The sequence below is a fragment of the Peromyscus maniculatus genome, chromosome 16 (assembly GCF_049852395.1).
Source record: "Peromyscus maniculatus bairdii isolate BWxNUB_F1_BW_parent chromosome 16, HU_Pman_BW_mat_3.1, whole genome shotgun sequence".
Lineage (NCBI taxonomy): Eukaryota > Metazoa > Chordata > Mammalia > Rodentia > Cricetidae > Peromyscus > Peromyscus maniculatus.
Genome location: NC_134867.1, coordinates 43839529 through 43853899, shown reverse-complemented (window position 1 = coordinate 43853899; position 14371 = coordinate 43839529). Strand labels below are relative to the sequence as shown.

Genomic DNA, 14371 nt, shown 5'->3' with positions numbered 1-14371 from the left:
TGTATTAAATATGTTTTTATTGCTAATACTCAAGTAGATAAATATTACAAAATCAATTAATAATTAAAATATATAATTGAAAAAATTATAAATGTTGATTAAAATTAAAATATTGGCATATTTAAGGGATAAAATTTATAAAAAATTACACCAAGTAGTATTGAATATTCTATTAACACCCATCAAAACAGAAGAAATAATTGAAACCTAAATGATTTTTTTCTCTTCAACAAGAGATGAGTAAGTACATTAGCTTTTGATGATAGTCTTATTGTCTGTACATGTGAGACCTGTTCAGAAGGACCTTTCTCATTATTTTTCTTTCATACTATTTAGTGCTTAATTAAAATATAAATAAATCACTTTTCCTTCTCTTTCCTCTTGATGTCTCCCTCACTCCTTCTAGGTGATAGCATTTTTCTTTTATTATCTATCATCTATCTATCTATCTATCTATCTATCTATCCATCATCTATCATCTATCTATCTACATACATACATAACTTTCTAAGTCCATTTTTATTGTCTCTGTGCATATGTTTTCAGCACTGGCCTCTTTGTATTAGGTAATCAGCAGGCTCAATCTGAGAGATTAATTTTCCCTCTCTCAGCAGTTGTATCTTGTTTGTATTCTCTGTCAATGGTTGGGCTCCAGGAGAGTTTCTACTAACATGTTTGCATGTCCGTTAATACTGTCATTGTTTGGGTCTTATTTAGGCAGCCTTATTTTGAGGTACTATGGGTGTAGCCTCTTTGAATTTCCAGATGGCACAATAGCACTGAAAACTTCCTGATCATCTTGCTTCTACAGTATTTCTGCCCCCTTTTCCAGCACACTGCTGAAGCCATAGGTGCTAGAAATGTGTTTTCGATATATCCTTTGTGGTTTGGCTACCCATGATCCATTAATCTCTGCTTTATGACAAGGTGTGTGTGTGTGTGTGTGTGTGTGTGTGTGTGTGTGTGTGTGTGTTTAATGGTCTCCATTAGCTGTAAATTGAAACCTCTTTGATGATGGATTATAACTACACTTATCTGTGGATATAAAGAAAAAAAATTTAGGATGAAGTCAGGAAGTATATTGGTCTATTTAAACTGACAGTAGTAGGGTTCTCTTCTAAGATCCATGACCTTATTAGCACAGGGTACCGGATTAAGCTTCTAGTAGAAACCATGATTTCTCTCCTGTTGAACACAGTCTAAGTTGAAGTAGACAACTGTTTGTTAATGCCAAGATCTGAGGGCCATTATTATATTTCTAGAGATCTATTATGATGGTTCTCTCTGTGGTGTAGCTGGAGTTTTCTCCAGTCATGCTCAGCTCCACGGACCCTACAACTGCTTATAAAATAATCACTCAGAAGTTTATATTAATTAAACTGCTCAACCACTAGCTCAGGCCTACCACTGTTTAGCTCGTACACTTAAACTCAGCCCATTTTTGTTAATCTATATGTCTCCACGTGTTCCCTGGCTTTATCTGCTGCCTTTACATGTTGCTCCCTGGCAAGCAGGCTGCCGTCTCTCCCCAGCCTTCCTCTTCCCAGAATTCTCTTCTCTGCTTGCTCTGCCTGTACTTCCTGCCTGGCTACTGGCCAATCGGCATTTTTATTTATCAATCAATCATAACAACATATATTTACAGCATACAGGACATCCCACAGCACTGTGGTTCATAGACATCACAGGTGAGTCAAACTATTTGTTCCTTCTCTCCCTTGGCAACTTACATAATGCTGTTTTAAGCTAGACATTATGAAGGTTTTCAGGTTTGATTCAGTTCGAGGTTTTTGATTCCTGAATCTGAATCATGCAATGCCTTCAGCAGTAGGCACTTTTCTGCAGTCTATGAGAGGTTAGCAAGGATAACTGATCAACAACTTGAACTCAGGTTTCTTTTGCTTGGTACTGGTGCTTTTGTTGCCTAGCAAAATAGGGAGGGAAGAGGAAGGTTAATACAGAACAATGCAGAATGATGTTTCATAAACCCTCAAGCAACTGTAACATTTTCTATATAACTAAAATTACATAAAATATACAAGTATATATGTATGTATATATAGTATATTTGTAAACCATATTCATTTAAGCTATATGTATGTATATATGTGTATACACACACACACACACACACACACACACACACACATATATATATATATATATATATATATATATATATATATATATATATATATATGAGAGAGAGAGCTTACAATGATTGCCCAAAATATTATAGTATAGTGATATGATGCAAAAGGTAAAATGAAGATACAGGTCTACAGACAGAAGATCTGAATCACATCAAAATGTTCTGAAAAGTAAGTTTCTGAATGAAGATACATTAAAGTATAATGCATATTTGAAAATCTGCAATGATATTTGCATTAGAATAATAGACAATTTAGAATAATGGTAAGTAGGTATACATGAAATATTTTAATCAGATATACTAATATTACTTACATAAAATGTCATAGACAATATGAAAATTCATTATTTTATAGATTCGAATGATTCTTCTAAATGTTTTGTTGTTGCTGTTAATTATTTTTCTTTCTGTTGTGTAGTTTTGAACTGGTAGAGATTGAATGCAAGGCTTGTCACATGCTAGACCAGAGCTGCTAATGAGTACATTCCTGGTTCTTAGATATGCATGTGTCTATGTTTATAACTTGACTGAATTTTTTGTTTGGTGATTTTTGAACATATATGAAATTCATTCATTCTGTACACTATAACCATATCCTCCCCAGGTTTCTTTGCTTTGCTTTTTTTTTTTTTTTTTTTTTGGTTTTTCAAGACAGGGTTTCTCTGTGTAGTTTTGGTGCCTGTCTCGGAATCTCACTCTGTAGACCAGGCTGGCCTTGAACTCACAGAGATCTGCCTGGCTCTGTCTCCTAAGTGCTGGGATTAAAGTTGTGCATGCCCAGCTTCCTCCTCAGTTTTCTACCCTCCCTTCCTCCTCTTATTTAAATATTCATGAAGTTTTGGTGTTTTTTTGTTTTGTTTGTTTGTTATTTGTTTTACTTTTTTTTTTGTTTGTTTTTGAGACCCTCTGAATTTAACCTAAAAAGTACCTATACCTATGTTTATAACCGTAGACTAACGGTACTTCCACTTTCATTCAGAGAAGCTTTCTTTGCTATAAACAGTAGTGGAAACAGAGACCCAGAGTTACTCACAGTATAAAAATAAATGATGATTGAAGCCTAAGCTTTAGGTAGGACACTGAGATCTTCCCATCTGAAGCTCATGATCATGGTAGAAAAGGGAAAGAATGCTGGGGACGGAACACAGGAGAGCTATGAAATGTCTCTGGTCATTAACCCCACAGAAACTGTAGCTACTTCCACTGTGTCTGCAGAAGACTGGACCTGCCACATTCCGTTACGGATTATGAAGTGGCACATGAGGCCTACAGTTCTCTGTTTAATTACTTGCAACTAATGGATCCTGAGAGATGGAAAACCACTGTCTAGATGTGGATTTTAAAAAATAACTGTTCAATTTTTATATATCAAAGTAAGTTTCAAACAATACTCAGAAGTATTTATTTTAATGCTCATGGTAATAATTAGTGGATAAGAATGTGAAAATAATTTTGAAAATGTTATGGTGATAATTGCTTAGAGAAAACATTAAACATAATAAAAAGGAACATCCAAAGAAACACCACCAGTATTTAAGGACTGATCAAGAGGGTATTATGTAAATTATTTTGAATACTTAACACATTGTTGTAAAAGAAATTGTCATACTTCATATCATTAAAAATGCATTAAATTTGGCATAGTGCTGTGTGGCTAAAATACCTGGGTTCACAAGACCGAAGTAGGAGGATATAGTTCAGGACCAGACCTGGTTGTATAATGAGATCCTGTGACAAGATGAAAAGACATCAAGTACCTAAATATACCGAGGCACACTAGATTCAATGAATCTAAACGATACTAGCTGTTTGAAATCTGTGTACATTTTAGACACCGCAATGAATCTATTACAGCAGAAGGGTCAGTCAATACAGAAACCAGAAAGAATGGTTAGATTTAGAAATTACCTTTTTGCAGTTTTATTTGGAAGCATGGATTGGACAAGCAAAAAACAAAAAAATTAAGAGTGAAAAAGAAAAGTTTGAAATCAAACTAAAGTGACCCAAAATAATGTAAAACAGCTTTCTGGAAAAGCTTGTGTGAAGGAAGCTTTCACTGATTTGATGAGGGCATTAAAGGAGCTTGTCATTTGTAATTTGGTGTGTGTTTCATCTTTACAAGGAAATGGGAAAACCAGAAATCATAACTGAAAGGATCAAAGCACTCTTGTCAGCATTTAAAACTCTATCTAGAACAAGAGACATAAAATAAAGACAAAATAATAAAATGAAACCGAAACTATTACATATCTTTGACACATGTAAAAGCCAAGAAAACAGCATTTAAAATTGATAAAGGACCAAGGCTTCCTACCGCATGAAGCAGAAATGTCTGTATATCCATCAAATAGACATGTATCTCAAAGGTAAGTGTTTATAATTTCTTGTATTTTAGACATTTATGAGCGGAAAAGAAAGTAACACCTGATTGTAAAACATTTTCACAAAACTTGTATTTTCTTAAAGCTTTTGTAGATAGCAAAGTATCTTTGAAACAATCCAGCATTATCTAAATTTATTACGTAGAAACAAATAACACATTATAATTAACTATATAAAATAGATCTTATATCTGAAATCAAATGTTTACATCTAGCTCCATATAGTATTACATTATGTGCACACTATAAGCATCTTTATTGAAATTAGAGAAAATTCATTAGGTAAAAGATCAATGAACTGACATTCATATACATCAATGTCCCCAAAATGTTATAAGATAATACAAGTAAAAAGTAAAAAAAACTAGTATTCTCTCTAAATGCTGGGTGCATAGTCTGAAAACTTCATATTCCACAAGGATTCTAGGGATGCATGGTGTAGACTTTGAAATCAATGGTAATAGGAGATGGTGCCATAGCTCCCTAGAAAAAAATCCTTGCCACACACATTTGAAGATCAGAGCTTTCACACATAGAACACACATAAAAGAAGGCAGCCACCAAGCCACTCAGGAAACAAAGACAGGACAGACCCAGGCAGCTAGATTGCTGTACTAGCCCAATAATCTAGCTTCAATCTCAGCAAGAGACTCTACCTCAGCAAATAAAATAGAGAAGACTCCAGAGAGTTGCAATAGTTTAATATACACATTACCAAATGTGTGTGCTCAGATGTATTTGAACATGGATTCACATATACATGCACACACATACCAAAGAGAAGAAATAAGAAAATAAAATATCATATATATATATGTGTGTGTGTGTGTGTGTGTGTGTGTGTATTAAATTTTTTCCAAATTCAAATCACAGTTTACTGATGAAAAACTCTGGGCAAGATATGCCTAATAGGTTTAATAATGGTGATAGAAAACTTGAAGCACAGTGATAATCTCTCTTGCTTGACAACTTTCCATAGTCAAATATTAAAAATGAAAAAGATTCTCACTCTATGTAGTATGCAGGATGTTTTTGGTGTATTATAACTAGTGAGATACTGAAAATCTAACCACAAATGACTTACTGCTCTGCTAAGAAAATTCATTAATTTGCAATACTGAGAAGCCATGATTCAAGAAGAGTATACTGGGTCAGATGTCCTAGCACATAAACTTTCTAAAGTTTATCTAATGTACCAATTTTTTTGGTATTCCTTCTGTTCAAATAAATCTAGCTTTAATTTTTGCAGTGTGATAGTCAATAATTCATATATATATATATATAATATATATGGAATTCTTTACAAAGGTTGAGTTTTCTCACCTCAATCCCCTAATTGCAGCCACTCTGTATCTTTAAGCCATAGTTTATGGCTGAAATCATAATGGTGATTGCAATAAATGAGATGATGCCAACTTTGGACAGTCATGAATGATGGCAATTTCTTCCAAAACCTTATGGGCTATATGAACAAAACAGAACACATAGAAAGTTAGTAAAGCAGAGAAAATGAACAGTCACTATGAATTCAGTTAATGGCTCCTGAAAACAGAAGTCACTTTTAAATGGGTTGACCTCCATGGTATTACAATATCAAAGTTTTATTTTATTCAGTTTTGCCTGTGGAGACATTCTGCTCTATCTCCTTTGTGTAAGAGATGGGAGGCAGTTGGCATGTCTGTAGCTGGAGTTTTCCTGCCTTGCCCACAGTCAGGACAAATCTTTGTCACCCGCCAGTCCCACAGCCGCTCAGACCCAACCAAGTAAACACGGAGACTTATTTTTTTACAAACTGTATAGCCGTGGCAGGCTTCTTGCTAACTGTTCTTATATCTTAAATTAGTCCATTTCTATAAATCTATACCTTACCATGTGGCTCTTGGCTTACTGGTACTTTACATCTTCCTTGTCCTGGCTGCGGCTCCAGGCAGTGACTCCTGCCTTCCTGTTCTTTTATTTCTCCTCTCTGTTAGTACTGCCTATACTTCCTGCCTAGCCATGGCCAATCAGATTTTATTTATTGACCAATCAGAGCAATTTGACTTACAGACCATCCCCCAGCACAGCCAAGCGCAGACCATCTCAGACACCTGCACTCAGGCCCGTGGTCCTAATCATCCTCTATGTGGACCTGCTGGGTAAAGCCACAAGGAACCCAAGAACAGGCTCCCACAGGCCATACAGAACATCCCACAGCACATGTCTTTCAAGTCACTTTTGATTTTGGGGATATTTAATATATTTAAAAGTCAAATGCAACCAAATAAAAATAGAACATGTCTTTTTGATGACAGAGAATCATTGCCACTTTTCCCCTCAGTCTTCAATGCTCAGCTCCACTTTAACCACCTCTTCTTCCCCAATCACCTCCTCTTCCCCAATACACACACACACACACACACACACACACACACACACACACACACACACACCCTCCTCCTCCAAAATTCTATCTTATGATAGTGCATTGGCCTTATGATTTTGGCCCATATGTATTTGTTTGACTTTTGATTGTTAGTAATTTTTGTAGTAAGGAAGAACTAAAGGCAAGGAGAAAGACCTGTCACAGTATTTTTATTTCCTAGATCACAATTAATCCTAGTGCTTGTATGGGAAGGTCATGACTTATCATGGTCTAACTTAGGATTTTCAACTTGTTACATTGAGAATGATACCCATACAGTTTCCCATTTCCAGTTTGGTGTTCATAAAGTTACAGGAGGTAATTAACTCTAACTTCTGTGTGTTTGATGATTTTGCCAAAGTGTAAACAAATAGAAATATTGTCAACACATTTCAGATGCATAGGATAAGCATGATGCTTGGTAAGTTATGTAGTTAGTACATTTTTGGCTTATGATAATTTTGATATGCAATGGGTCTATTGGGATCATATGCACATGGCTCTTGCCTCTTTATCTCCAAATGGATTTTGTTGAACATTTATAGATAACAAGCTCAATGAAGTCTGTTTTCTAGACGTCTCCGTATTATCCACTCTGATCTGAGGATATTAGAAACAAGAGTGTTTACTATGTGTTAAGCATCTCTATTTTTCATATAGGAGTTTTGTTTTAGTTGTAAGAACTTTTCTTAGTACATTTCTTTCCAGTTGCTTAAGTGAAAATGTATGTACACTTTCTCACAGTTCAGGCTACCATCTACCATGGCAATGAAGTCCCAGCAGCAGGAGCTTGAAGCAGCTGGTTACATTGTGACCCTATTCTGAGGAATGAACAATGAATTCATGCTTGCATGAATTCTACTATAATGAGCTATAATCTGAAAATGTGATACAGGTATACTCTTTTCCCTTAAATTCTTTTTTGGGGGTATTTTATCACAGCAACAGAAATGAAACTAAGACAGAAATTGGTACCCAGATTTGGTACTATTGCTGTCATAAATCTTTACATGTGGCTCATAAGCTTTCAAATTGTTTCACAGGAGAAATGTGGAAGAATTTAGAACTTTGGGGTGAAAACACATTGAATTCAGCAAATAGAGCTTAATTGGCCTTTTTAACGCAAGCTTGGAAGATAGCAATATTGAGAGAAACATGGGCATGGAGGCCCAGATCATCATGTTTCAAAGAGGAACAAGGACTTTATCAGGGCCTGGGCTTGGAGCCATCGTGTATTTTGCTCACAAATCTCCTTTCATTTTTGCTTCCATCCATGGACTATGAGTAAAATTAAATAAGATAGTGGACTAACCCATTTGACAAAAAAAAAATTGTGTGGGCAAGATTCAAATTTCAGAAAGGGAGGGTTCAGACAACAAACCAAATATTACTGTTAAAGATTTAGCTCCATTTAAGAGAAACTTGATACTTTTCTCCAGGCTCTCTTGGAGAAAACACTATACCTCCTCAGGGTGAGAACACAGAAACTGGTATAGAGTTGTCCAAGGTCAAGGAGGGTACATCCCTAGCTGGGGACAGAACTTCATGAAGACATCCATGTGGCAATGGTTTTTAAAGCAGGCAACATGCAAAATTGAGGGGATAATGAGGAGCATCTAAGCACAGGCAACATGTGGCCGGATGAGATTCCCTGTGGAGTGGACATGAAAAGTCACTGTGTGAAACTATGATTGAAAGCCTGAGATTCCTTGTGGTGGTATTCTAATTGTACTGAAATGTGATTTTGATTGTATGTTAATAAATAAAGTTGCTCGGGGGTCAGAGCTATTAGAGCCATAGACAGAGTGTGGCAGTGGTGGCACACGCCTTTAATCCCATAGATCTCTGTGTGTTCAGGGATACAGCCAGCATTGGAGACATACGCCTTTAAGACCTGGGGGGCTGTACATACAGACAGTGATGAGGCAGTCACGTGTTTGGGTTTACAACCAATGAGAAGGCAGAATGACTATGAAACAAATTACACACAGGGAAATAGCTCTCTTTCGGGAAGCTAAGACCACTGCAGGAGGAAGGGTAAGATTTTAGCTCTGAGCTCTGACTTCTCGGCTCTCTCTTTTACATTGGTTCTGTGTTTCTTATTTAATAAGACGGTTGGTTAAATCTACAATTCCTGGTTGATCTCAGAATATTGGATAGGGCTGGGCCTGTGTGTCATCCATCAAGGAGGGCATGGAGCCAAGTCAAGAGCAAAGTTATGTGTGTTTCAGGTATTAGAGTAGGAGGGATGAGGGTACCTGAACCTTTGGAGCCCAGTTGGCTACATTATAGGCCCCAGGTGCTGGTTATTAGCTGTAGTATTTGGTGTTTTTCCTGCTGGCTTTTGGTTTTGCTTTGATATGACTGCTTCTTTTCTTCTTTGAAAGAATATATTTTCATTACTTCCTTGAGAATTTCTTACAATATTTTGATGACGTTTAATTCCCTCTCCTCACTCTGACTCCTCCCAGATAAACCACTCCTCATCTCAAATTTGTCTCCTCTTATTTTGTATGTCTATGTGTGTGTGTGTGTGTGTGTGTGTGTGTGTGTGTGTGTGTTTAATATTCCACCAACTCCAAGTTTTGCTGCCCATTTATATACTCCTGGGCATGTTGCCATCCCCTGGTAAACCTACTAGAGTCCACACCCTTAAAGAAAACAAATTATCACTCCCTCAGGAGCCATCAAATGTCAAAAGCTCATCAGCTAAGGGTGGAGTCTTATGGATCCCTGCATACTCTGTGCCACAACACTGATTGGCTGGATCTCATGTTGGTCTTACACAGGCAACCTAGCTTCTGTGAACTCATGAGTACAGTAGTTTCCTCAGGTTCAGAAAACACCGTTTCACTTCAGTTCTCCCCAGTCTTCGGTCCTTACAACAGTGGCTTCTTGGGCTCCCTCTTCTGTTATGGTTCCTAAGCACATTGGTAGTGAGGATACAGAAGTCCAGTTTGTCACAGAGCACTTTACTGACTCTTATTTCTGTATGTTGAACAGGTATGACTTTTTGTATTAACTGTTGCCCACTACACAAATAAACTTCTTTGATGAGGCCTGACTATTCTATTAATCTGTGGTTACAGAGTGACAAATTGAGAGGGCAATTTAACAGTGTGTCCATTTAGCAGAATAACATAGTAGGTTCATTCTAGGACCTGTCAGATCCCTAAAATAAGTTCTCGGCCAGTTTTCCAGTACAAAGCTCATGTCTCTTCCTGTGGAGCAGGCCTTAACATCTGTTTAGAAAGTTGCTGGTTATCTCCATGACATTCATGCCACTGCTTCATCCATAAGCATATATGCCATGACCAGTCATGTATTATAAGTCACAAATTCACAGCTGGGTGAACAGTTAACGGTGTTTCCCCCCACAATATCCTACACTGCACCTTTCAGAAGTATGAAACCAAGAAAACTCTGTGGTCAGTACAAACTGAATTTTTCTAAGTATTGGGACAAAAGTCTGTGGTGTGTTAAGCAACAAGGTCTTACCATCCAAGTTCTAGAGGACAACCCAGAGCAATGGAAACAACCTGTATTGTTTTGGGGGTCTCCAGGAAATTCCTGACCAATGGCTTGAAGGGAGGTATCTCATACTTAGTCCTTGGAATTTTGTTTGCCATGCTTCCATATCTCCCTCCATTTAAAGCCTCGTCATTATTTCTATGTTTGGCCTTCATGTCATCCGCATTCTACTATCACCTCTCTCCTTAGAACACCCTTCTCCTTCCCCAACAATGTTACTTTTCAGTGCTGTGGATCTTGCAGGTGTTCCACATTAAACACATACATCTACAGATCTGATACTAAGATACACATATGAGCAAGAAAACGTAACATTTGTTTTTCTGGGTGTGGGTCACTCCACTTGATGCAGTATTTTGCAGTTTCACCCATTTCACTGATAATTTCATTTTGCTTTACAGATGAAAACAATTTTATTATTTATTGGTTGCACATTTTCATTATCCTTTCACTCATTAATGGATATAGAGCGGTTTTTTTCCCCATGTCTTGGCTACTATGACTAGAGCAGCAGTAAGCATGGGAGAACAAGTGTCTCCTTGGTGGGAAAAAGTCCTTTGGATATGTCCAGCAGTGGTATGGTTGGGCCATATGGAAGATTTATTTCTAGTGTTTTGAGAATCGTCACAATGACTTCCACAGTGTTTGCACCAGTTTACACTTCCACTACCAGAACATCAGAGTTCCCTGATGGCACATCCATGCCACCATTTGCTTGATTTCTTCATCTTAGCCACACTCACTGAGGAAAGATGAAAACCTCGAAGTAGTTTTCATTTTAATTTCCCTACTGGCTATGGACAGTGAAGAATTTGAAAAATCTTTCTTAGCTATTGTTATTATAAGAACTCGACATTCAGTTCCATAGATTACATGCCCTCCCCCAGCATTCACATGCATTCATGCAATGTTTTAGTTAGATATACCTGGAATTGGAGGGGTCTCTTCCCTCCCACAGTCACACTAACAGTATTTTCTCTCAATTCAATGTTTTCTTTGTAAAACTTGCTAAGGTTACTTAGTGCTGTCAGCATGTGTTCACTGTAGGGCTATCTACTGGAGCTGTAGAAGCCTCTTAAGGGGCTACATCTATAATGAAAAATTATTCAGGTCTATATCAAAATACGATCCCCATTGATTTGTATGCAGACTAGGATATAATACTGACTTTCTTTTTTCTACTTGTAGATATCTAGTTTTCCTAACAGCCTTTATTAAAGACAATGTCTCTTCTACAATGCATGTTTTTGGCATCTTTGGCCAAAATCAAATGGCTGGCTGTGCATGGACCTAGATCTGGTTACTTAACATTACTTCATTAATCAATGTATCTGTTTTGTACCTGGTGACATTCTATTCTTACTACTATGACTCTGTAGCACAACTTGAAACCAGGGATGGTGTTACTCCCAGTATGGTTTTTGGTTGCTGACAATTGTTTTGTCTGCTTTATTATTTATTTATTTATTTATTTGTTTGTTTGTTTGTTTTGTGTGTTGTGATGGTTAGTTTAAATTGTCAACTTGAAACAATGTATAATCACATTGGAAAAGGGTCTCTGAGAATGTCTGTAAGGGATTACCTTAATTATATTTAATTGGTAAAGGAGGGCATGCCTTTTGGGTTTGGCACCATTCCCTGCTGTAGAGCCAGCCCTGTGCCAGATGAAAAAGAGAAAGTACTGGAATGTGTGCCATGATTCAATGATTTCTCATCTTGTCTGCAGATGTAATGTGACCAAATCTCCCAAGTTACTGCCACTGTTAATTCTCTGCCATGGTAGACATTTCCATAAAATTGAAAGACACATAAATTTCTATCTCTTGAGTTAATTTTGTCTGGATATTTTATGACAGTAACAGAAAAGAAATTATAACATGATTCTCTTATATTTTAAGGAGAAAAACATCACTACTTTTGTTTCATTTCAATAATCTGCTTTGACAAATAATGTTAATTTTGGTTCCCCATTAGCACAAAGGTTATTATCTAAAGGTTACTAATTAGATTTTAGCATCAGACTAAACTAGTCTAAAAGTTAGTGCTGGTATTCATTTCCCTAATGAAGGTGTCATTTTATTGCTTGTACTCTCATAATCAATTCCTTATAATCACTTCCAAATGGCAAGTAAAAATTATATTTTATTTAAAAGTCTGTAGGACAAGTTGGATTAAAGATTTAAATGGAAGATTTTCAATGTTTCTAATGAACATTTAAAAAGGGGTAAATAATTTTGAATTAAAAATAATCCAAATAAATTTAAAAATTTCTAGAATGATAATCTTCAGTTTTGCAATCAGAAGGAATGTAACCTTGCATGCTCTTATTTTATGTTAAGAAACTTATTCTCTATGTTTTCATAGGAAACTGAAGCCTTGAAAATTTGACTCCGTTCTTGAATTTTATCTGGAGCCCATCAGCATACTTTGTATGGAACACAGATAAGAAAATGACAATACATTTCAACAGACTTAATTTTTAGTTGAGGCTTTCAAAGAAAGAGACTGGCATAGTTAGACTATTTAATTCCATTTATTATAGAGAAAATTCAAATTATATTCTTCTCCTGAAAGGTAATTAATTTCAAAATTAAAAAGTTAAAAAGAGTAATTAAAGTTCAAGCAAGTCCTTAAATACCCTAAGCAGGCCTTCTAAATATAGGTTTTTGTTTAAGGGAAATTAGGGATAACAATGGCTGGTATATTTCTGTGCCAAAATGATATCTAAACCAAGTATTGACAGAGTTGAGAATGAACAGCCTACGGTTATGAAGCAAGCTTATTTATATAGGTCAGCTGACATGCTTTCTGAAAATAGCCATGAAATTTTTCATTTGTCTACTGCCATGTATTCTCCTAAAATATCATAGATCTCACTTTATTTAATATATTAGGTAACACAAAGATATTTTTATAGAATGTTTTGTATAGTCTATGATTCCTAGGATGTCCAAAACAATAAGTAACAAAACCTTAAAAAAGAAACGAACAGAAAAACAGAGTCTCATGTACCAGGATAGAAATGAACATGTAAATTCTTTGGATGACTTTTAGTTTCTGATTCTCCTTCCTCCACCTCCCAAGTAGTGGGATAATAAACATGCCTTCTGACATGCAGTGCTTCATGTGTGAATGTAATCTACCAGCTGAGTTATGGACTCAGCAAAAGTCTTTGCTCTTAGAATGGAGTAGTTATATATTGAAGTCCATTTTAGCCATCTAAGGTTCTCCCATTGTCCTTCCCTTCACCTTTGTACCACTTTACTCCCATGAATGGGTATTGAACACAACTCATCCCTGTTTACTGGTCCATTTTATAATTTCTATACTATTCTGTTACCATATAACTCAAAGTTTTTCAACTTTCAAAAGCCAAAACATATATGTCCGAATACACATGCATTTACATGAATCTGTACATAGAGCTTTGCACAATGACTATCTTTTAAAGAAATAAAATCTAATGAGGAAATCTATAACTATAGTTCTTAATGTACTTACTGTATTGATAATAATGTCATGTAAATGAAAGAAATACATAAAAACTAACTTTAAAGAGTTAGAGGGTGTCAGATCCTCTGAAACTAGAGGTTGTGAGTCACCTGGTTTAGTCGCCGGGAATGAATTTGGATCCTCTTCAAGAGAAGCAAGTACTGAACAATCTCTTCAGCCCATGAAACCTGATTCTTAATTTTTAAAATGTATCATAGTTTCAGTAGTTTATTTGACAATAATTGCTTTTAGTGACCAGATTCCCAATATCTAAATATTGTATTAAATTCCAAGAACTTTCACAGGTTCATATAATTAAGTGGAAGAAAATACATAGACTCTGTTTTTTTGATAGATAATATTTTAAAGATAAAAGAAAAATAGGAGAGAGACAATGTTCTTCAGATTTCT

General features: G+C 36.0%; 1 long non-coding RNA gene across 1 annotated transcript; it reads right to left on the bottom strand.

The window, feature by feature from the left end:
• Window positions 1–438: 438 nt before the first annotated feature.
• LOC143268895 (uncharacterized) lies at window positions 439–14052 on the bottom strand. The gene is made up of 2 exons (XR_013045080.1): window positions 5857–14052; window positions 439–1924 (listed from the first exon to the last, which is right to left on the bottom strand). It is a non-coding gene; the product is annotated as an uncharacterized LOC143268895 (long non-coding RNA).
• Window positions 14053–14371: the final 319 nt, after the last annotated feature.